This window comes from Narcine bancroftii, chromosome 2 (genome assembly GCF_036971445.1).
Source record: "Narcine bancroftii isolate sNarBan1 chromosome 2, sNarBan1.hap1, whole genome shotgun sequence".
NCBI lineage: Eukaryota > Metazoa > Chordata > Chondrichthyes > Torpediniformes > Narcinidae > Narcine > Narcine bancroftii.
The window spans coordinates 292297965-292322727 of NC_091470.1; the positions used below are offsets into that span (position 1 = coordinate 292297965).

The 24763-nt window shown below is 34.8% G+C and overlaps 1 long non-coding RNA gene across 3 annotated transcripts in view; it reads right to left on the bottom strand.

The window, feature by feature from the left end:
• LOC138755416 (uncharacterized) overlaps window positions 1–24763 on the bottom strand; it is a 91604-nt gene that overhangs the window by 39567 nt on the left and 27274 nt on the right. The window contains exons 3-5 of one of the 3 annotated variants that reach the window (XR_011352266.1): window positions 23037–23101; window positions 19124–19338; window positions 10744–10919 (exon numbers count right to left, since the gene is read on the bottom strand). This is a non-coding gene — a long non-coding RNA (uncharacterized lncRNA). Of the gene's footprint in view, window positions 1–10743; window positions 10920–19072; window positions 19339–23036; window positions 23102–24763 lie in introns of those variants that run through there. The other 2 variants (XR_011352267.1, XR_011352268.1) reach the window with 2 other exon arrangements.

Below are 24763 nucleotides of genomic sequence, written 5' to 3' on the forward strand. Positions count from 1 at the left end.
GGTTTTGTGTCAATAACAATTTTGGTATTTGGGAATTCGTTTTTTTCCATTCTAAGTGGATCTTCTTCCATATATTAAGTAAATGATGCAATACTGGTGAGCTTTTATATTGCACCAGCTTTTCATCCCACTTATAAAGTATATGTTCCGGTACCTTCTCTCCTATTTTATCTAGTTCTATCTTAGTCCAGTCTGGTTTTTCCCTTGGCTGGTAAAAATCTGATAAAAACCTTAATTGTGCTGCTCTATAATAATTTTTAAAGTTTGGTAACTGCAAACCACCTTGGTTATATCTCTCTGTTAAATTATCTAATGCTACCCTCAGTTTCCCCCCTTTCCACAAGAATTTCCTTATTATTCTCTTTAGTTCATTAAAGAATTTCTCTGTTAAGGGAATTGGCAACGATTGAAATATTGATTGTATCCTTGGGAAGACATTCATTTTAATGCAATTTACCCTCCCTATCAACGTTAGCGGTAATTCTTTCCAGTGTTCTAAGTCTTCCTGCAGTTTATTTATTAGTGGCTGATAATTTAATTTGTACAGGTGGCTTAAGTTATTTTCTAACCTAATACCTAGGTATCGGATTGCTTGTATTTGCCATTTAAATGGTGATTCTTTTTAAAATTCTGCATAATCCACATTACTCATTGGCATCACTTCACTTTTATTTGCGTTGATCTTGTACCCCGATATTTCTTCATACTCCTTCAATTTGTTATGTAATTCTTTTATTGATATTTCTGGTTCTGTTAAGTATACTATGATGTCATCTGCAAATAAGCTGATTTTATACTCCTTCTCCTTTATTTTTATCCCTTTTATTTTATTTTCTGTTCCTATCAGTTCTGCCAATGGTTCTATTGCTAAAGCGAACAATGAAGGGTATAATGGACATCCCTGTCTAGTTGACCTACTTAATTTAAATTGTTTCGATACATATCCATTTACTGTTACCTTCGCCAACGGTCCATTATATAATGCTTTAATCCAATTAATATATTTTTCTGGTAGATTGAACCTCTGTAATACTTTGAATAAAGTTCCATTCTACTCTGACAAAGGCTTTTTCTGCGTCTAAAGCAACAACCACTGTTGGCTTCTTATTTCCTTGAACTGCATGAATTAGATTAACAAGTTTACAGACATTATCCGCTGTTCATCTTTTCTTAGCAAATCCAGTTTAATCTTGTTTTACTATTTTTGGCACACAGTTGGCCAATCTGTATGCTAATAATTTTGCAATTATCTTATAATCTGAATTAAGTAGAGATATTGGTCAATATGATGCTGGAGTTAATGGATCCTTCCCCATCTTTGGTATTACTGTAATTATTGCTGTCTTACATGAATCTGGCAAATTTTATGTTTCTTCTATCTGATTCATCACTTCCAGGAGAGGAAGAATTAATAACTCTTTAAATGTTTTATAGAATTTATTGGAAATCCATCCTCCTGGTGTTTTATTGTTTGGCAGCTTTTTTAATATATCCTGTACTTCCTCTATTTCAAATGGTTTTATCAGTTTGTTTTGTTCCTCTTCTTACAATTTCAGCAGTTCAATTTTAGCTAAAAATTCCTCTATTTTATCATCTTTCCCCTCTTTCTCAGTTTGGTATAATTGTTCATAAAATTCCTTAAAGTTCTCATTAATCTCTATTGGGTTATATGTAATTTGTTTGTCCCTTTTCCTTGATGCCAATACGGTTCTTTTAGCTTGTTCTGTTTTAAATTGCCAGGTTAATATTTTATGTGTTTTTTCTCCCAGTTCATAATACTTTTGCTTTATTTTCATTATGTTCTTCTCCACCTTGTACGTTTGTAATGTTTCGTATTTTATTTTTTTGTCTGCCAATTCTCTCCTTTTCGTTATATCATTCCTTTTTGCTACTTCCTTTTCTGTACTTACTATCTCCCTTTCCAACTGTTCTTTTTCCTGATTGTAGTCCCTTTTCATCTTAGTTACATAACTTATTATCTGCCCTCTAATGAAGGTTTTCATTGCGTCCCATAATATAAATTTGTCTTTCACTGATTCTGTGTTTATTTCAAAATGTGTTTTAATTTGGCCTTCAATAAACTCTCTAAATTCCTGCCTTTTAAATAGTATGGAGTTTAACCACCATCTATATGTTCTTGGTGGGATGTCCTCCAATTCTATTGCTAATAACAGGGGTGAATGATCAGATAGTAATCTAGCTTTATATTCAGTTTTCCTAACTCTCCCTTGAATATGGGTCGACAACAAAATCATATCAATCCTTGAGTATGTTTTATGCCTACTTGAATAATATGAGTATCCTTCTCTCTTGGGTGTTGCCTCCTCCATATATCCATAAGTTTCATTTCCTACATTGATTTAACCATAAATTTGGCCACTTTATTCCTTTTGCTTGTCTTTTGTCCAGTTTTATCCAACATTGGATCCAAATTAAGGTTAAAATCTCCTCCTATCAATACATTTCCTTGTCTATCTACAATCTTCAAAAAAATATTCTGCATCATTAGGTGCATATATATTGATCAAATTCCAAAATTCTGAATATATCTGATACTTTATCATTACATACCTCCCTGCTGGATCTATTATTTCCTCCTCTATTTTGATTGGTACATTTTTATTAATTAATATAGCTACACCTCTAGCTTTTGAATTATATGATGCTGCCACTACGTGTCCTACCCAGTCTCTCTTTAATTTATGTTCCACTTCGATTAGATGCATTTCCTGCACAAATGCTATACCTATTTTTTCTTTTTTTAGTTAATTTAATAGCCTCTTCCTTTTAATTTGGTTTTGTATTCCATTAATGTTTATAGTCATATAGTTCAACGTGGCCATCTCATATCCTGTTTACACCTCATTTCCACTTCATCACCATCACCATCCCCCTTTTCTCCATTTTCATCTCTGATTTCCCTTTTTAAACTCAATGTATGACAACACATTTAAAACATAAAACACTCCAACAACTCCCACATCCAACATTACCTTAACCCCAAATATGCACCCACCTCTCTGAGTTGCCCCTTATCCCTTGCTGGGCAACCACAACTACCCTTTCCATTTGGATTGCGATCCTGTTTGCAAGCGTCAACTGATTTCGCAGTGACGGTTATTCTCTCCCTCCCAACCCCCCCCAGAAAACACTTATTTTTTTTTACAAGTTCTTCCTTTTTTCCCCTTCCTTCCTTCCCTTCTCTTTCCCTTCTTTAGTTCTTTACATATACATTGCTTTTACATCTTTATATATATTTTATCGCCATTCTTCATTCTTAACACATCTCTTCATCTTTCCTTCTGTCTTGCAAGCGTTCTGCAAATTCTGGTGCTTCCTCCGGATCCGTTAACAGTCTGTTTTGCTCTCCGGGGATAAATATTTTAAGCACAGCTGGATGTCTTAACATGAATTTATAACTTTTTTTTCCCATAGGATCGATTTTGCTGTATGAAACTCCTTCCTCTTCTTTAAGAGTTCAAAAAAAATATTTTTTTACCCTTGTATTCCAATGGTTTATTATCTTCTCTAATTTTATTCCTTGCCCATTCCAGTATATTTTCTCTTGTCATATATCTCAAAAATTTTACTAAAATGGATCTTGGTTTTTGATGTGTCTGTGGTTTCGGAGCTAGTGTTCTGTGTGCCCTTTCTATTTCCATTTCTTCTTGCATTTCTGTCATTCCCAGGACCTTCGGGATCCATTCTTTTATAAATACCTTCATGTCTGTGCTGCCTTCATCTTCCTTTAGGCCCACTATTTTTATGTGGTTTCACTTACTATAATTTTCCAACATATCAATTTTCTAAGCCGACAACTCTTGTGGCTCTTTAATTTTTTTTAATCACTTTCTTCCAATTTTCCTCTTAAGTCGTTTAATTCCATTTCTACAGCCATTTCTTGTTCTTCCACATTTTCTACTCTTTTCCCTATTTCTGACATGACTAGTTCTAATCTTTGCATTTTATCATCTGTTCTTTTCATTTTTCTTTTAATTGCACTAAATTCTAATGACAACCATTCTTTTAATGCTCTCATTTGTTCTTCAATAAAGCTTTATTTATATTCTGTCCATCTGTTTTACCTTCTATTTCTCTGTGAAGATCTTGGTCTTCTTCCTCTTCTGTGTCTGTACCTGTGTTTGTGTCTTCTTCTTCCCTTCTTTGTATCTGTGTCTCTTCTGATTTTTCTGATGAGATGCTTGTCTCACTTTGTCGGGTCTCTTCTTGCTTGGCCTCTTGCTGTTGGTCCTCTCCTTCTGAGCTGCTCATCTGCCGGGCCTCCTGCTGCTGCTCCTCTTGCCGTTCACCCCATCAACTTTCTTTCTCACCTGGTACTTCACTCCCTCTCCTACCGCTTTCCTCATCTTCCAGCTGGTTGTGCCGTGATTGCCTGCTCCTTGGCTGAGCCCCCCTCCCATCGGTGTTTTCCTTTACTTTAGATTGCACAATGCTCATGTGCGACTCCTCACGCTTGTACAGTTACACACTTTTGTTTGGCTCAGAGAGCCATTTTTGCAGTCCACCAGTTGGGGGGGGGGGGGTCGCGACTCCGCAGAGCCAACACCAACCTTGGAGATCGGGTGCTCTTCGTCACCTTCGTGCAGGTAAGGCCTTCTCCTTTCTTTTCTGGTGTCTTTTCTTTTTTTCCCTGTTGTTTTTACTTTTTCCTTCTTGGGTGCCATCTTCTTTCTCTTCTCTGCAACTTTATCTTTTATTTCTTGTATTTTATATTTGTTGAACTTTGTTTTTTCTTCTTTTCTGGAGAGGGCTGATTTTACCCTACCGGCCACTACTCTATCACGTGACTCCCCCCATTCTTCTTAATTGTTAAAATTGAACCTACATTCACCTCAGCTGGCAGCTTGTTCCACCCTCCCACCACTTTGTATGATGATGTTTCCCCTAAACTTCTCCCCTTTCACCCATGCCCTTTAGTTTTAACTCACATAGCCTCTGTGGCAAAAGCCCACCTATATTTACTCTGTCTATCCCCCTCATAATTTTAAATACCTCTATCAAATCTCCCCTCATTCTTCTATACTCCAGGGAATAAAGTCCTAACTTCTTTGACCTTTCCCTGTAACTCAGCTCCTGAAGACCAGGTAACATCCTAGTAAATCTTTTCTCCATTCTATTTTATTGATATCTTTCCTGTAGTTAAGTGAGCAAAACTACACACATTATTTCCAATTTGACCTCACCAATGTCTTATACAACTTTACCATATCATCCCAACTACTATACTTAATACTTTGATTTTTGAAGGCCAATGTGCCAAAAGCTCTCTTTACCTGTGACACAACTTTCAGGGAATTATAGATCTTCATTTCCAGGTCCCTCAGTTCTCCCGCACTCCTCAGTGCCCTATAATTTATGTCCTTTCTTGGATTGTCCTTCCAAAATGCAACTCCTCACGCTTGTCTGCATTAAATTCCACCTGCCATTTTCAGCCCATTTTTCCAGGTTGTCCAAATCCCTCTACAAGCTTTGAAAAGCTTCTTCGCTGTCCACAATGCATCCAATCTTAGTGCCATCTCCAAACTTTTAAAAAATATTTTATTTATAATAAGCACATACATAAATACAGTTTTCATATAAAAGGAATGATTAAATACATGTTAATTTTATAAGAAAGAAAAAACTAAACAAATACATCTTACCACTCCCACCCCTCCCCAAAAAACCCCTCAACCTACCCAAAGAAAAAGAACTAAAACTACAAAAAAAGGATATCAGAAAACACAAAGAAATACTAAGAAAAATATAGTAAATATACATATCAAGTTGGATTGCTCTTGGAAACACTTGAAGATCACATAAAAAAACATTTTCACAAAAAAAAACATAATTAATTGAGGGAAAACTTCACGGAACCGGAGGAATCAAAGGAATTATTTATAAATTCAATCCTAATGTTTGAGTATATGGGCTCCAAATGTGTCAAAAGTAGAATATTTATCTCTCAAATTATATGTAAGTTTTTCTAATGGAATACAGCTTTGAATCTGTTTGCCATCTTCCTAATGTTAAAGAAACATCTGATTCCAAGTAACAGCAATACACATCCTCGCTATTACCAGAGCTAATTTAACAAATTTCAATTGAAAATCTGATAAATCCAATTTAGGATTTATACTTCCAAAATTCCCCATCAAGATTAATTCAGGATTTAATGGAAAAACACCAGTAACTTGTTGTAAAAAATTACGAAAAGAAATCCAAAATGGTTTGACTTTTACACAAAACCAAGTAGAGTGGAGAAAAGTTCTAATTTCTTCACCGCATCTTTATTATTAAAAAAAAAAAAATCGGTCTGAAATATCTGATTTCCATTTTTAAGTTCTGAGCCGTAAAATATAATTGATATAAGCACAATTGAAGTTTCTTGCCTCTTTATCTAAGGATATTAAATCAGCTTGGATGGAAATTGAATTGAATAAAATTGGAGAAGAAAAAGCTGAAGAATTTATTTATAAATGGGAACCAAGGTTGATGATTGCTGACAGGGAGGCTCCATTATTGAAACATTTGATTAATATTTGAAATAAAATTAATTTATAAAATGATGGAGGCTCTTGGTCATCTAAAATGCCATTAGTCAATTCTCATAACTTTCTCCAAATATAATCCTTTTTAAAATATATGATAAAGGAATTGTAAAATAGGGGACCATTTTGAGAGTGGTCGATTAATGACATTTGATCAATTGAGAACTAGATATAATATTCTCTGTAATACTCCTTTTTAAGTTATTTTCAATTGAGAGCCCATTTGAGAGATAAATTAGGACCAGAAATTACATTAAAGGATTGTACTTATTTAGTAAAATTGGTTACTGATGAGATTGATTAAGAAAAAATGGTTACTGATGAGATTGTTCAGAAATTTACAGGAAAAATTGGTTACTGATGAGATTGGAAAAAGTGTCTAAATTAGGTTTAGAAAGATGGGAACATGATTTAAATATCAATAGAACAGCAGACATTGCAAAATTTGTGTAAGGATATTATGATTAATCTCCAAACTTTCCAATCTAATTTACCACATTATCATCCAGGTCATTGATATAGATGACAAACACAATGGCTGCAGCACTGATCCCTGAGGTGCACTACTAGTCACAGGCCTCCAGTATGAGAGGCAATCATCCACCACTACTCTCTGGCTTCTGTCCAGCCAATGTTGAATCCATTTTCTACCTCACCATGAATATCGAGCATCTGAACCTTCCTGACTAACTTCCCATGTAGGACCTTGTTAAAGAACTTACTGAAGTTCATGTAGGCAACATCCATAGCCTTTCCTTCATCAACTTCCCTGGTAACCTCCTCAAACATCTCTATAAGATTGGTTAAACTCTATCTACCACACACAAAGTCATGTTGACTATCCCTAATCAGTTTCTGGCTATCCATATAATTGTATATCTGATCTCTTAGAACACATTCTAATAATTTATTACTACTGATGTCAGACCCACCAGCCTATAATTTCCAGGGTTACTTCTGGAGCCTTTTTTAAATAACAGAAAAATGTGAGCTCCCCTCCAATCCTCCAGCATCACATCCATGGCCAAGACATTTTAAATATTTCTAACAGAACATCTGCAATTTCTACACTAGCCTCCCTCAAGCTCCAAGGGAATATTTTGTCTGGCCCGAGGGATTTATCCACTCTTATTTGTTTTAGGACAGCAAGCACTTCCTCCTCTTTAATCTGAAAAGGTTCCATGACCTCACTGCTTCTCTTCCTTACTTCGCTCAACTCTGTGCCAGTTTCCTGAGTGAATGCAGATACAAAAAAAACCCATTTAAGATCTCCCTCATCTCTTTTGGCTCCATACATACCCGACCACTCTGATCTTCAAGTGGACTAATTTTGTCCCTTACTATTCTTTTGCTCTTAATATACCTGCAGAAACCCTTAGGATTTTCCTTCACATTGTCTGCCAAAGCAAACTCATGTGTCCTTTTAGCCTTCCTGATTTCTTTCTTGAGGTTTTTCTTGCATTTTTTATACCCCTCAAGAACCTCATTTTCACCGTGTTGCCCATACCTGCTATAGTCCTTTCTTTTCTTCCAAACCAGATCCCCAATATCCCACAAAAACTATGACTGTTAACTTGCCTTTAATCTAGACAGGAACATACAAACTCTGTACCTCAAAATTTAACCTTTGAAGGTCTTCCACTTACCTGGCACATCCTTTCCCGAAAACAACTTAACCCAATGTAAGCCTTCTAGATTCTATCTCATTTCCTCAAAATAGGCCTTTCTCCAACTGAGAATCTCAATCTGAGGCCCAGACCTATCCTTCTCCGTCATTAATTTGAGACTAATGGCATTATGACCACTGGACCCAAAATGTTCCCCTACACATACTTCTGTCACCTGTCCTGTCTCGTTCCCCAATAGAGTCCCAGTATTGCACTCTCTCTAGTTGGTACCTCTATCCATTGATTTGGAAATTTTTTCTGAACACACTTGACCAACTCCAAGCCATCTAGCCCTTTTACATCATGGGAGTCCCAGTCAATATATGGAAAGTTAAAATCTTCTCTCTCTCAACTTTCTGTTTCCTGAAGCTGTCTGCTCTCTCTCTCTCGACGGAGAGCATTTCTACCATGTACAACCCATTGACTTCTAATGTTACATGCAACTGTCACATTATCTTTCCCATCTCCATTCCTCTATCTGCTGTGGCACTCTGGTTCCCATCCAGCTGCAAATCTAGTTTAAACCTCCCCAGGGCAGCACTTGCAAACCTTCCTTCAAGGATATTAGACCCCTCCAGTTCAGACCCAAACTGTTCTTTCAGAACAGGCCCAGCTTCCCTGTTAGAGAGCCTAATGATCCAGAAACCTGAAGCTTTCCCTTGTGCACCATGTCTTTAGCTATGTGTTAATCTGCATTATCCCCCTATTTCTAACCTGATTGGTATATGGTATGGGTAGCAACCCTGAGATCACAACCCTGGAGGTCCTGTCCTTCAACCTAGTGCCTAACTCCCTGAACTACTTGGAGGACCTCTTCAACCTTCCTACCCATGTTATTGGTCCTTCCATGGATCATGACTTCTGGCTACTCACCCTCCTTCCTATAATAATAAAATCATTATCAAAGAGTTACAAAAAATTCTTCCCATTCACAGACAATGCACATAGAATTATTTCTAATTTTTAATTCCTATATTCTGACTGATCCAATCACATCCCTTCCTGTTAGAATTTAATTCTTATTTTCTCTCATAGATGCAGTAGGTTACATTCCCATTATCTTTGGCATTAGCTATGCCAAAAGATGCACCTTAACTTTGAATATATGTCCTATCCACCAACTGCTTATTATAAGCATGGCTTCTCGAGATTCACTGAAGGTATCTTCTCATTAGTCATGGGTGAATTATCATTTTGTCCTTATAAACCAGATCTGACTTGCAATATCCCTTGCAGTGGAGGTTCTCTCAGTGAGATGAGATTCCCTCGAGTGGTAAAAAAATCAAAAGGAAATTTCCAAAAATAAATGTATTGACACAGCTCCTCACTCATGAAGCTGGACCCCCCGATCACTGTGGATGAATGCCGGTATCTGATCATGGTGAAGATCTGTGCCAGTGCCTTGATAACAGAGGCGGTGGAGGTGTCAGGGAAAACAGGAGTATTCGTCTACAACTGAGAGGAAATAGACGCTCTTGTTCGTGAAAGGGAGTAGTCCCTTGAAGTTGATATTGAGTCGCTTGAAGGGCCAATAAAATTGAAAATAAACTGCAGACAAGGAGACCTTGCCAATTTGCAGTTTTCACAAAGTGCCACCTAAAATCCCAGCCTCAGTTTATATTAGCACAATTCTCCTAGCACAAAATACATAATCACAGTCTTTGCTTCGAAGAAGGATTCTGATTTTTGTTTTTCCCCCAATCTGCCACTTTTAAGTTTTCCACATGTAGTAATAAAATAAATATACATAATATATTTCTTTATATATTCTGCTGAAGTGGCAACCATTCAATATATAAATCAACTAAAAAAAGTCCATTGAAATTTACAAAGACATTGTCATCTTTCACAATCATAACCAAAGGTAGTTAGGATGCTTGCATTACCCTGACAAAATATGAACAGGTGTGTCACACAATTTAATAAGTCAGCCATAAAGGGATTGAGTTAGCCCATGTTGGCAGTCCAGGAATGTTCTAGGTTAATTTTGTGTCACAAGTCTGCATCCGGAAAAGGGAGAATTTGACAGTAAGCTTCTGCTGTACACAGTTGGTCAATATTATGCTATGTACTTCTAGAGCTGCAGCTTGTTACAGAAGGAAGTGGAGAGTTTGGACAAATATGATAAAGACCTATGAGCAAGAACTTAATGCTAAACATTCAATGGTTTTCCAACAGGAAATGAGTTCGACCTGAAGCCAACTGACACCTTCCACTGCAAGAGGATGAAGTGATGCCGCTGCCTGCATCTATACAAGGACAACTGTCTTTTTTGTACCTGGGTATGTATGATGAATAAGTGTTCTGGTAATAAGAGAGAGATGAAAATCAGTGCAGGAAGTTTCAATGCAGCTTCATGAGGCAATCCAACAATTCTCCAAAAATCACAAGTGAAGTTTAAGTCTTTATGTGATTCTGTCAGTGTTGGAGTGATGACACCACTCTTTTGTAACCGTTAAAATGTAGAAATGCACACAAACATTAGGTAATGAAGCATTATATACAAAAATGATTCTTTTGTTTACTGTATGTTATCTTTCATGTATTGCAGGTAAATTGCAAACCTTTCTGAAAGTGAGGCTGGGAGCAATTCTCTGAAATATCTGGGCCAAGGTGCGCTTTGCTAAAAGTGAGATCAGCAGTAATAGGTGGAAAAGCTTGAGAGTTCCATTAAGATTTGCTCATCTGGTGTTTCTTCTCCCTGAAAAACATTAGACACCACATATGAAAGAAGAAATTAAGTGCAGGAAGTTTCAGTGCAGCTTTTTACTAGCTCCTAACTCCACTTTAGGTGTGTAGGTTTGCTGCAACATATTGCAAAACAATATATGTAAAAGGATCATTCTTGCATACATTTGATGTTTTCCCACAGACAAGCAAATTAACAGATGATTGAATGAAGGATGTTGAAAATGGCCTGTATCGGACATTTTTGTAGAAGGATATTCCATGATCAGTGATAAAATTCAACTCTTCATGGAGAACAGGGTGACGGATATGAACAGTTATTGTCCTGGAAAGCATATACACAACTGGATGCTGTCACCTGCAATGGATCTGTGTTAATATTAATCATTAGTTTAATGTTAAAACTATATTTTATCTAGATATGGTTTAATAAGTTAGTTTTGAGTGGACAAGGCTCATTTATATTCTACAGAGGCATGGTTCTTTGCAGCTGTTAGCTGGCTTTAGCACAAAGACAACATATTAGCTTTTTAAACACACATGGTTCTTTGAGATGATGAGGAAGGCAGTTTGAGATGGAATGGCTGCTAATTGAAGTTGGAGTCAAGAGGTGAAAGGATTTATGATGGCTTCTTGAGATACTGGAAACAATAGGTGTTATCTCAGAAGCGCCTGTGTAGACGCACAGCCATTTTGATGGTAAATTCCAAAAGAGAACCATCAAATAAATTACTGATTCTGCGGTAAATGGACAGAGATGTTCATCTCTAGCACATCAGTGTGAAAAAGATATTTTGAACTTCAAAGGCAGAAATTATGTCAGATGTCAGATTCCATGTGATAGAAGAGATTTGGAGAAACTTATCACATTCAGACATTTTGAATCAGTTACAGACATCGAGGCCCTGTGTGACACACACACGGGATTTGGAACCTTGTGAAAGACGGGGTTGAATTACCGTAACCAGAACAGATGCTATTATGTGTTACTTCTAATAAAAGGGGAATACAGAAAATAAGAGGATTTCAAAAGGGAAACCATTTTTCCAACTGTTCTTTAGAAAATAAAGAATGCAGCCTCATCATGGAAGATTACTTTAAGAAGAAAACTGAGGAAGAAGAAAATTTGACCTCCTAGAAAGACAGGGACTTGTATCATCCCATTCACAGGAGCTACAAGATAGATGGCTTTTAAATAAATAAGACCACTTCTCAATTGTGCCCTGTTGGAAGGCAACTCTCTATGAAAGACAGTTCATCAAGAGAATCAGTGGTTGAAAGAGATCCAAAGGTGTGATGTTTAAAAACGCTTTATAATTATTTCTGAACTAAAAATTTAAGACCTTCAAGCAAGACCAAAATTATACTAAAGTTTTAAAAATTTACTTTTTAGAGTTTGGGACTTTAACACACATGCACACATATATATTTACATTTGTTGCATTGAGTTAAATTTAAAGTTTTAGTTCAAATTAGAGATAAGTAAGGAGTGTCATGTTATTATAGCTGAATAAAAACGACTATTTTGAATTTACAATTGTCTGGTGAATTTTCTATTGCTGTTACTTTGTTAGTGCTAACAAAGTCTCTTTAGACCCTAACAAAATTAAAAGGGATGTTAGTTCGTGACACACCCCATGATGCAAGTCCAAATTATGTCTCATTTTCACAAGTAATAAAACAGATAGACTAGAAATTTACCATCTCCTGAATAGACATGTTCATTTTTTTGCAGTAGCTCAAGAGTCAAGACACCATCGAGTTTGTTCTGATCTTCCATGCATTGTGTGAACATGCCTCCGAGAGCTCCACCTTTGCAAGTTGGCTCTGGAGGTGGGGCTAGAGAGGATCGAATCTGGAATCGGAGAGTGGAGAGGGTTGGGCGTATTGGGAGCTGGAAATCGTGAGTGGAGTGAGAGTTAATAGAATTGGGGTTCTGAGGCAACAGAAATCTTAGCTAATCAAACATTGAACCAGGTGTCTGGATTCTGTAGTAGTCAGACATACAAAAAGTACGGCTGGGAACAGAGCAAATACTATAACTAATTAAAGAATCCACCAAGTTAAAAAGATTTTTTTTTAATTTATAAGAAGGCTTTAATTAATTACTTATGTTAAATGTGTGACATACATTTATTTGATTTTTTAAATAAAATTTTGGTTAAAAATCATTTAAATCTATTTCAAATAGAAACCCAAGTGTCATACTGACTTCCAGTGCTGAGTGTGGAGTTTGCACATTCTTCTCATGACCGCATGGGTTTTCTCCCATGTTCCAAACATGAGTGGGTTGGTAGGTTAATTGGCCACTTATGTGTTTGTGAATGGTCAAATCTAGGGGGGAATTGATGAAAATTTTGGAGAATAAAAATGGGATTTATGTAGGATAAGTGTAAATGAATGGTGAAAATTATGACCAACTGTTTTAAATATACTTGATAATCAAAGACATATAAACCAGTAGAACCTGGGCCAACAGAATAATCTGGGAATAGGGTCTCAGGACCTGTGATCTGAGGCTGTCACTTCCTATAGGCCAGGATGGACACAGCAGCAAGGCCTTGAGTTTGATTAAACATGAGGCTGCAAAAAGATTAAAACAACTAAGGGATCACCTGCTGGCAGCTAGATTAAGAACAAGATCCATCGTTACATCTTAAGAGAAGGGGGCTAAGGTTTAGACATTATACCATGTATTCTGTATCACCATAACACAAGTTGTGAAGGATGCCAAAAAGAAATAGAACTTCATTTGAGAGGCTCACAGAAAAGTAATGCTAAATGTCCCTGCAAAGTGCTGCACTGAAATAAACATTGCTGTTTTTAGCACAGTGTTCCCTGTTGATATTTTGGCAATTCTCATCACTGCTGCACTTATTTACTTATTTTTCCCATCCAGATGTGATCTTTTCAGGCAGCTCTTAAAGGGACATGCCAGATTACAAACAACATTACTCCAGTGGGAGGAGAACACAGCTAATGAATGAATGGATTTATCCATTAGCAATGGGCTACACAGTGGTGCAGCTCGTAGAGCTGCTGCCTTGTGTGCCTGTGTCCAGGATTCAGTCTGGCCATCTGGTGTTTCCTGTATAGGGTTTACACATTCTTCTTGTGAATGTCTCCCAGGTGATGCAGACTTTTGAATTGGTAGATCAGTTGGCTACGATAAATTGTCCTTAGTGAATTGGTGAGGGGCAGAATCTGGGGGCAATGGGTTATATGGAAAATTTGTGGGAAACAGAATTGCATTGAGAGCTGGGATGGATGATGAAGTGAAATGGTTTCACATGATCTAAGAAAATAGAGGAAGTATGATTTGATGAAGGGGTGTCTGGATATTCTGGACAGGATGGTGAAGAACAGACCTCACAAGAGGCATGCTGACTGCAGAGACTTTTCAGAGAGACATCCAGGCATTCCTTGGAAAAAGTCTCAGTAAGATTGTGTTAAACCACTGTAATGTATAATTATCTGGTCAAGCATGCCTATTCAGCCCCACCCCACAGACTCCTGTATAAAAGTAGCTGTTCCACAGCCTCCCTGCAACTCAATGCAGAACAACATAACAGTAAGGATATGTTATGTTCTCAGGTGATTTAAAGCCTATTGGTTTCGCCACAATAGTCTCCTGTGTGATTGATGGTGCATCAAAGATTACGAGTTGAGTCTAAATATTTGCATTCTGCAATGGAAGGTCGGTATTCATACCTATTCGGCCTGCTGTGGTAGATGAGATATCCTGTCATTCAGAGAAGAGGTTATGTGATTGCCTAATGGAACAGTTTACAACAATCCAAAGGCTAGAAAGCTGAAAGTGACCATGACTCGGACCTCCATAGACAAAGCTTAGGTTATATCTGATGTCATAGGAGTTGCAGGTCTCAGAGGGAACAAAGGATACTATTTGTACATTGGCCTTTTACAAATCAGTAATATAATTGTGGTTGTAACATTTACTTGTCCCTTGAGTAACCACAAACTTGATAATCTCACTGTGATGCATTTTAAACATAGCATGACTGTTCATGTCATTTGAGAGAGTTTTATAGCAGATTAAAGTGCAAGAGGGAATAAAAATTCCACCAAGGAGGTGTTACTGAATTTCTAGTCCTAATTATCTTTGCTAGCAGACAATGAATCCATAACTTGATTAATGCATCTGTCAACAGCTGGTTGGTTATCAGCTATGCCCACAGTGACAGCCGGAAACAATCGGTAGGGGAAAATGTTGCATTTCTTAATAGTTAAATGCAATGTGATATCAATGATAAGAATGCACTTAGGGTCATATTACAGTACATGACCTCATTCAATGATGGCTTCGTTAGTGAAGCAAATCTCCATAGACACCACTTCAGAGGTGGAAAACATCTGCCCCTATCTCTGGGGGGAAGAGTTAGAGAATTGGGGGAACACGTATCTCTAATCCTGCCTTATTTGCCTGGCATCCTTCTGTTATTCATTCAATCACCAATAAAAACAAACATATGGGGAATTCTCTCTCTGAACATTGGTGATTGAAGTGAAAAGAAAAATAAGTCTGAATACAAAGGTAGGTGGGGAAGTTGCTGAAATAACATTACAAAGCACTAAAATTCAGTGACAATTAAAAACGTGATTTTTCAAAACAACCTGTGCAAGGAGAAGAAATTGGCCTTGAATACCTTTATTTACTGGTACATTATTTGCTCAGTGGTAGGTTAAATGACTATTGTAAATTACTTCTTGGTGTGGGTTATTTACAAAAATAATCAAGTTGATGTGCACATATAAGAGAGAATAACTTGCAGGAATATGAAAGAAAATCAGAACAGAAAAAACACAATTTAGTAATGGACCCGATGAAGCAAATAGCCTCCTTCTCTTATTTGCATTAAATTTGATACCATAATCCATACTTTTGGCTCTGCAACAGATCAAATCACAATTGGTAAAAGCAGAAGCAGAGAAGACTTGTAATTTTTTTAAAGCTTATGCATTTGAAAGACAAAAATAATTCTATTTAATCATGCAGTTCTCAAGGGGGCTTCAACTGGTCTCACTACAAACTCTGGAGCAAACAAAGACATTTACAACATGCATTTCCAAAGGGATTCCTCGGTATATATGATATCTCTTCCACCTTGTGCAATCAACAGCCTTTAGGATTTTTTTGCTGCTCTTCCTAAGCAAGGGATCTCTGCTATTTGCCTTTCATCATCCTTTGTTTCATGATTCAAACACTGCTCTTTTAAGCAAATGCACTAGTTTCCCATAGCTTTGTGGGGTTCTCTTCAGAATCACCCACTCCAGCATAGGGTAGGTATTCAAGATGGGATTTAAGATCTGTTTGCATGACCTTGCTGAACCCTCTTGATCATTAGAAAATAACCAAATGACACCCAGCTCAATTTACTTTCAACTTTTCTACAGCACAAAAGGGTCCTGCACATTTGTTTTATTTGTAAGAGAACAAAACTAATGTAAATGAAGTAGAATTGACACCGCATCTGACATGCACATGCCATTTGAAAAGTAAGTGTGCACTTCATCTGACTGGAAAAGAGTAGAATATCTGTGCTACATCAGGTAGATTTCTTATCAATTTCCAAATCCAGGCCTTCTGATTGGAAAATCTAAGCTAAATTAACAAAAAAATATGCAATAGATAATGGTCTCCACAGGTCAGCATTGCCCAGAAAATGTCATGGCAGAACATTCCCACTTCTCCCATGTCAATTTCCTCCATTGGCTTTTGATAGGTACTAACCTTCAGGGGCATCATAAGAATATGAAAATAGAGCTTGAAATTGAGATCCTAAAGATGCATTGGCCTGCAGTGGACAACCATGCTATTCAGGGGAACTGCCAAAGAAATTATTTTTGTCTTGCATTTGTTTAACACAGTGGTTTTCAAACTGCCCCCCCTAAGCTCACGTTCCACCTTAAACAATCCCTATGCCATAAGTGCTCTGTGATTGGTAAGGGATTGCTTAAGGTGGTATGTGAGTGGAAAGAAAAAGTTTGAAAACCACTGTTTTAATCGTACCCAATTGACTCATTAAGTGCACAGTTTCATAACTCCAAAGGAAATAGGCCAAGGAATTTTTTTTCTCAAGCAAAATATTTCAGTAACAATTGGGTTTAGAGCAGTAGTTCTCAACCTTCCCTTACTAATTAAAGGGCACTAATTGGATAGGGATTGCTTAAGGTGGAATGTGAGTTTGGGGAGGCTATTTGAAAACCACTGGTTTAACATATCCGGAGAACTAAAAGACACCTAAATCAATGGCCAGTTCAATAGATGTTCTTCTAAACTTTCTCCCATTTTCCATTCAAGGTCATGCAAGGAGATTCTGGGTATGGTTGTAGAGGCTCCATAATATGTTTTTACACAAAGAAAAAAAATCCTCAACTTCCTTGAACCATTCTTCTCAAAATTCAACAACCACTGCACCAGAAAGAATATTTGGGAAGAAAAAAAAGCATTACAGCATAGAAAACAGGCCCTTTACTGCCTCTAGTCTGTGCTGAACTATTATTCTGACCTGCATCCAGTCCACAGCCTTCCATAACCCTCCCATTCACATACCCGTCCAAATTCTTCTTAAATGTTCAAATTGAGCCTGCATTCACCACTTCAGATGGCAGCTCATTCCACACTCCCATTACTCTGTATGAAGAAGTTCCCCCTAACGTTACCCCTAAACTTTTCACCTTTCACTCTTAACCCATGTTCTCTCATTTGTATCTCACCTAACCTGAGTGGAAAAAGCCTTCATTTACTCTATCTCTGCTCATCATAATTCTGTATACCTCTATCAATTCTCCCCTCATTCTTCTATGTTCCAGGGAATAAAGTCCTAACCTGTTTAACTTTTCCCTATAACTCAGTTCCTGAAATCCTGGCAACATCCAAGTTAATTTTCTCTGCACTCTTACAATTTTATTGATATCTTTCCTGTAGCTAGGTGTCCAAAACTAATACTCCAAATTTGTCCTCACTAATGTCTTATACAACTTTACCATAAGATCCCAACTCCTATACTCAATACTTTGATTTGTGAAGGCCAATATGACAAAACCTCTATTTACTAACCCATCAATCTATGATGTCACTTTCAGGGAATTATGGATCTGTATTCCCAGATCTGTCTGATCTTCCATACTCCTCAGTACCCTACCATTTACTGAGTATGTCTTACCTTGGTTTGTGTTTCCAAAATACAACACTTCACTCTTGTCAGCATCAAATTCCATCTGCCATTTCTCAGCTCATTTTTACAGCTAGTCTGGATCTCTCTACAAGCTTTGAAAGCCTTTCTTGCTGTCCACAACACCTCTAATCTGTGTCATTTGCAAACTTACTGATATAATTTACCACATTATCATCCATATCATTGATATAGATAACAAACAACAATAGACCCAGCACCAATCCCTGGGCACACCACTAGCTGTTATTGGTTCCTATCATAGAGAGAGAGATTCAGACATCTTTGTGGTTCATCATTCAGGCAATGATGCAATCCAGCAGGTGCCAGTGCTTGCACTGAGTATTTCCAATGACATCTTATGAAAAATATTTTGCTATGGTGATGCCTCCAAGTATTTTATTAGGATAAGGATGCTATTGGAATTAGCATTTCCTACTCTTTTCTTGATGATCAGGATTTGATCATGGGCTATATTCCTTCCCAACCTGACATTGAAATCACTGCTCTGAAGCCTACCCTAATTTGCAACTGTGCAGAGATTCTTACCTTCTTCAACAAAAAAACCCAGGATTAGTGCATTAAGAATGACTAAAAGATTAAGGAGCTAATTATCCACAAATTTAAGACAATTCTTGATTATAAGCTCCCCATTTCCTCAAGGGAACAATACAGAGCTTTACAGGCATCTAAAGGTAGAATTGTTATACTTTCTTACAATGTAGGAGATCATGCATTCTATAAAATCTATACCAGATTTCAACTTGTCTACCTTTAAATTACTTAATCAAACACTTATTCTCTCATCAATCTTGTTGCAAATTAACCTAACAACCAATGCAATATGGGTAGAATCTGGAGAGCAGCCAGGGGAAATGCACTAGAGAAAACATGATAGTGAGATTTCCTCTCAAAACACTTGCCCCAGTAGCTTCACAATTATACAATAATGCATACAAAGAACCAGGAAAAAATGTTGCAAAGTTTTAATTCTTCAGTAGAATTACATAAAATTTAATACCTTGGACTGTATTTCAATGTGGGTCAATTTTTGGTAATGTCAATTAATTTTTCCAAATATTTGTCAAAGGGTTGATCCAAGCCAATGGGAAATGTGCACACTTATCTACAGTTGGCATTTGAATTGCTTTGTGGTTAAACCTCTGTTGTTCTCTCTTCTCAGCAGCTGCAGCCAATATTGTCTCATTCCACATCCTTGGTTCAGTATAAGGAATCCTAAAAACCACACATTCCTGAATCTCAAAACGGGAGTATGAAAACTAAGCACTTCTCATAATAAGTTAATGCAACATATTAAATACATACAGATTGATATTACAGTTTGTTCAGGGTTGTATTGAACTATTTTATGTTTAGGTCAGTGGTTCTCACATACCACTTTAAATATCTTATGGTGGCATGTAGGTGGAAAGAAAATATTTGAAAACCACTGTTTTAATCATACCTAATTGACTCGTTATATGCATGGTTTCATAGCTTCAAAGGAAATGGGGAAATTACAATTTTTCTCAAGCAAAATATTTCAGTAACAGTTGGGTCTAGAACAGTGATTCTCAACCTTCCCTTCCCACTCACATACCACCTTAAGCAATCCCTTACTAATCACAGAGCACCGATGGCATAGGGATTACTTTCAGCTCAAAATCAATTGAGAGTTTTGAAAATTAATTGTAAATCAAAAATAATGTCTGATCATTACCATGAAAAACAGCAGTCAGTATAGAGATGGAGATTAAATCCTATGTTATTAAAAAGGAAAGATTTTTGTGATTTTGTAAGATATATTAAATTATTTTGTGATACTAATTTACAATCAATAGATAATAAGTTTGTCATTTGGGATGCATTGAAAGCATATTTAAGGGGTTAGATAATAAGTTTTACTTCGAAAATTAAAAAGGATAATTTGAAAGATATAGATAAATTGGAAAAAGAAATAACTTGAAAAAAGATATTCAAAAATCACCATCGGGGATAAACGAAGGCATTCAATTAATAAGAAGTTACAGTACAATATCGAATTATTCAACATAAAAATTGATTCTGAGATCAAAACAAAAAATATTATGAATTCGGTGAGAGAGCACCTAAGATTTTAGCTTGCAATTAAAAGGAGAACAAGCCACAAGAACAATCAAGGCAATAAAACAACAACGTGACATTTAAACCTCAGAAAATAAATTAATATTTTAGGGAATTTTATGAAAAATTATATACTTCGGAATTACATGATATTAATATAGATAATTATTAGTTAACAAATAATTTTACCTGGATTAACTGAATTAGATTAGGATAAGCTTGAAAGACCATTTTCTTAATGTGAAGTTAAGAAGCACCTTTTGTTTAAAAAATAATAAATCACCAGAAGATGGTTTTCATGTAGAATTGTATAAAGAGTTTAAGTATTTGAGAATTCCTTTATTTATGCAAGTAATAGTACAAGCTTCTAGTTTACATGTTCTTCCAAAGATTTTTTTGACAGCTATAATTATGGTTATTCCTAAAAAAGATAGCGATCCATTAAAACCAGTTTCATATAAACCTATTTCATTGATGAATGTTGATTATAAAATTATAGTGAAGATATTAGCTAATAGAATTAATAATTGTTTACCTGAATTAAGAAATACAGATCAAACGGGTTCTGTTCAAAACGGGCAATCTTTTGAAAATGTAGCAAGATTATTACAAATAATTCATTTAGCACAAAAAAAGAGATTTTAGTGTAACAGTAGCATTAGATGCAGAAAAGGCTTTTGATAGATTAGAATAGGATTTTTTATTTAAAGTTTTTGGTAAATTTGGCTTTGGATCTAATTTTATAAAATGGATTAAATCATTTTATAAAAGTCTTAAAGTTAAAGTAATAACTAATAGGCAGATATCTCAATCATTTAATTTAATTACATCAAGTAGGCAAGGATGCCCTTTATCTCCAGTTTTGTTTGTATTGGCTATTCACAATGACTTTTTTTGAATATTTTATTTATTCAACACATATATCAAAAATTAAGAATGTTATAGCATAAGTATATAATAAAATATCAACAAATATATGCTGAAAGTCTATTTATAAAAACTAAAATACTAAAATCTAAAAACTAAAAAACTACAAACTACAAAATAACGCTATTAAACCCCGTTCCCCCAAACTAATCTAGTTCCAAAACTAAAATACAAAACATTTCATTATAAAATAATTAATCTGGATTGCGTTAGTTGACACAAAGATCTCAAAAACAACATAAAGTTGTTATGTTTTTAGGGAAAACTTCACTGATCAAGAAAGAAATTAATAAAATCATAATTTAAATTTCATTATTTTAGCCTACAGGACCCCAAATTTGCAAAAATAAATAATATTTATCCCTTAAATTATACATCATTTTTTTCTAGTGGTATACAACTTTGAATCGTTAATGAAACATCGGATTTTCATGTGACAGTGACACACTTCCTTGCTGTTACTAAAACCAACTTAACAAACTTTAATTGGGAATCTGACAACAATAATTTAGGAGTAGCACTTTCAAGATTTCCTACCAAAAGTAATTCAGGATTTAAAGGAAAATTCACTCCTGTTATCTGTTATAAAAGGGTTAACCTTTGAGCAAGACCATGTAGAATGAAGAAAAGTTCCAATTTCTGTTCCACATCTAAAACATTGATCTGATAAATCTGATCTCCATCTACTCAATTTCTGAGGAGTAATATACAATTAATGTAAACAATTATAATGAAGTAATCTGTATCGTACATTAATAGTATTTGTCATAGTACCTTTACACAAATTTTGCCAGACTTGTTGAACTATTTTCATGTCCAAATCCGGTTCCCATCTTTCTTTTGAATTAAACAAAGCTACTTTAGGTGTCTGTTCTTGTAATAATATATATGCAATTGAAGCAAACTTATTGATCATTCCATCAACCATGATTTGTTCCAAATTTGAAAGATCTTTTAAAATCATTTCCAGTCCTAATTTCTTTCTCAATTAAGTCCTCAATTGAAAATAACAAAATAATGTATTGTAAGGTATACCATATTTAATCATTAATTGATCAAAAGACCCAAATAATTGATCTATTATTATCATTACAATCCCCCAAATTAGAGATTCCCTTGTAATACCATATATTTAAAAAAGAATTATCTTTTGAAAAAAAATCAATAAAGGATTAATTACTGGTGTTTTTAATGAAAGAATATATCCAGCAATTTCTAATTTAACTTTATTCCAAATGTTCAACAAATGTTTTAGTATTGGAGCTTCCTCATCTATTACATTGAATTTAAAATCCCATGATGGTTTAATTTTAATAAACATAAAAAACTAAAAATCTTAATTGTGCTGCTCTGTAATAATTCTTAAAATTGGGAAGTTGTAATCCTTCTTGTTTATATTTCCATGTTAATTTTTCTAATGACTTTTTTGCCATCTTCCCTTTCCAAAGAAATGTCCTAACTTCCTTAGTTAAACCTTGAAAAAAATGTGGAGGTAGAGATATAGGTAAAATTTGGAATAACTATTGAAATCATGGAAAAATATTCATTTTAATATAATTAACTCTCCCAATTAACGTAATCAGTAAATTTACCAAGTTCTTTAAATCTGCCTCTATCTTTTTAAGTAATGGAATATAATTTAATTTATATAAATTTTTCAAATTATTATCAATAAGTATACCTAAATATTTAATCTTATCCGTCCATTTAAAACAAACTGCTTGTCTACATTGTGAATAATCTCCTTTTACAAGTTCCATTACTTCACTTTTATCCCACTTTATCTTATATCCTGAAATTTTCCCATAATCTAACAAATGACTATAGAGTCTTGGTAATGATATTTGTGGATGAGTTAAATATATTAATACATCATCAGCAAATAAACTAATTTTATGTCTTACCTGTTTTATCTCAAATCCCTTTAATTGTTGATCTTCTCTAATCTTTTGTGCAAGAGGTTCTATAGCTAAAGCAAACAAAGCTGGTGATAAAGGACACCCCTGCCTACTAGATCTATTTAATTTAAAAGATTGAGCTATCTGTCCATTAGTAATCACTTTAGCTTTTGGACTTCTATATAAGACCTTAATCTGATTTATAAAGTTAATACCAAAACCAAATTTACTTAACACATTAAATTAAAAAAATCCCACTCTAACCTATCAAACACTTTTGCGGCATCAAAAACTACAATATGACTTAAATCTTCTATATTCTAAGTTAAATGTATTATACTTAATAACCTTATTATGTCCTCTTGTTTGTCCATTTTTAACAAACCCCGTCTGATCCATATTTATTAAATCAGGAAGATATTCATTAATTCCATTCAGCTTTGCTACAAGTTTATAACCTACATTTAATCTATAAAAGTAGGCTTTAATGGACCCATATCTTTTTTTTGGAATAACCATAATTATTGCCATAGAAAAAGTTTCTGGAAGACAATGTTGTTTAGAAGCTTGTTCTATTACTTTCATAAAAATGGAATGTATAAATCTTTAAATTCTTTATAAAATTCAACTGGAAACCCATCTTCACCTGGAGATATATTATTATTTAAACTAGTAGATGCGTCAAAAATCTGCTCAGTAAAAGGGCTCTCTAATCGATCTAAATGTTCTTGAGTCAAAAATGATAATATTAATTGTGACAAATAATTATTGATAGCTTCATCTTGTTATGAATCAGATGTATATAGTTTCTCATAAAATTCCTTAAATATCTCATTAATTCTTTGTGGCTTATATGTCACTTCATCATTATCCTGTTTCATAGTATTAATTGTTCTAGAAGATAGTTCCACTTTTAATTGCCACGCCAAAACTTTATGATCTTTCCCCAAACATAATATTTCTGCTTAGATTGTAATATCATTTTCTCTGTTCTATGTTAACATTGTATTATATTGTAATTTTTTTTATTTGCTAAAATTCTATATTTATCCTCAGAAATTTTTTTTTGAATTTCTTTTTCCAATAAAGTTATCTCCTTTTCCAATTTGTCTATATCTTTCATTTTTTTTAAATTTTGAAGAATAATATAATTTGACCTCATAAATAAGCTTTCAATGGATCCCAAATAACAAACATATTATCTACTGAATTTAAATTAGTTTCACAAAACAATTGAATATGTTGTCTTATAAATAAACAAAAATCCGATCTCTTCAATAATATAGAATTCAATCTTCATCAATAAACTAAATGTTGTTTTTCTGCAAATTCCCACTCAATTAAAAGAGGAGAATAGTCAGATAATAATCTAGGTTTATAATCCACAGCAATCACTCTTGATTGATTTTGGGCAGAAATCAAGAAAAAAATCAATTCTAGAATACTATCAAATCTGCTGAAGTAAAAAGAATAATCCCTTTCCTTAGGCTGCATTATTCTCCATATATCAATTAAATTAAAATCTTTCATTAAAGATAACAATGTTTTAGCTGCCTTTGATTTCACTCTATGTCTTGAAGTTTCTAAACAAAATTTAAAGTCAACATCCACAAAAACATTTTCGTGTACATTCACTAAATTAAAAAAAAATATCTTGTATAAATTTCTGATCATCTAAATTTGGTGCATATTCAATAAAGTCTATTCTTCAGAAAATATTTGACAATTTACTA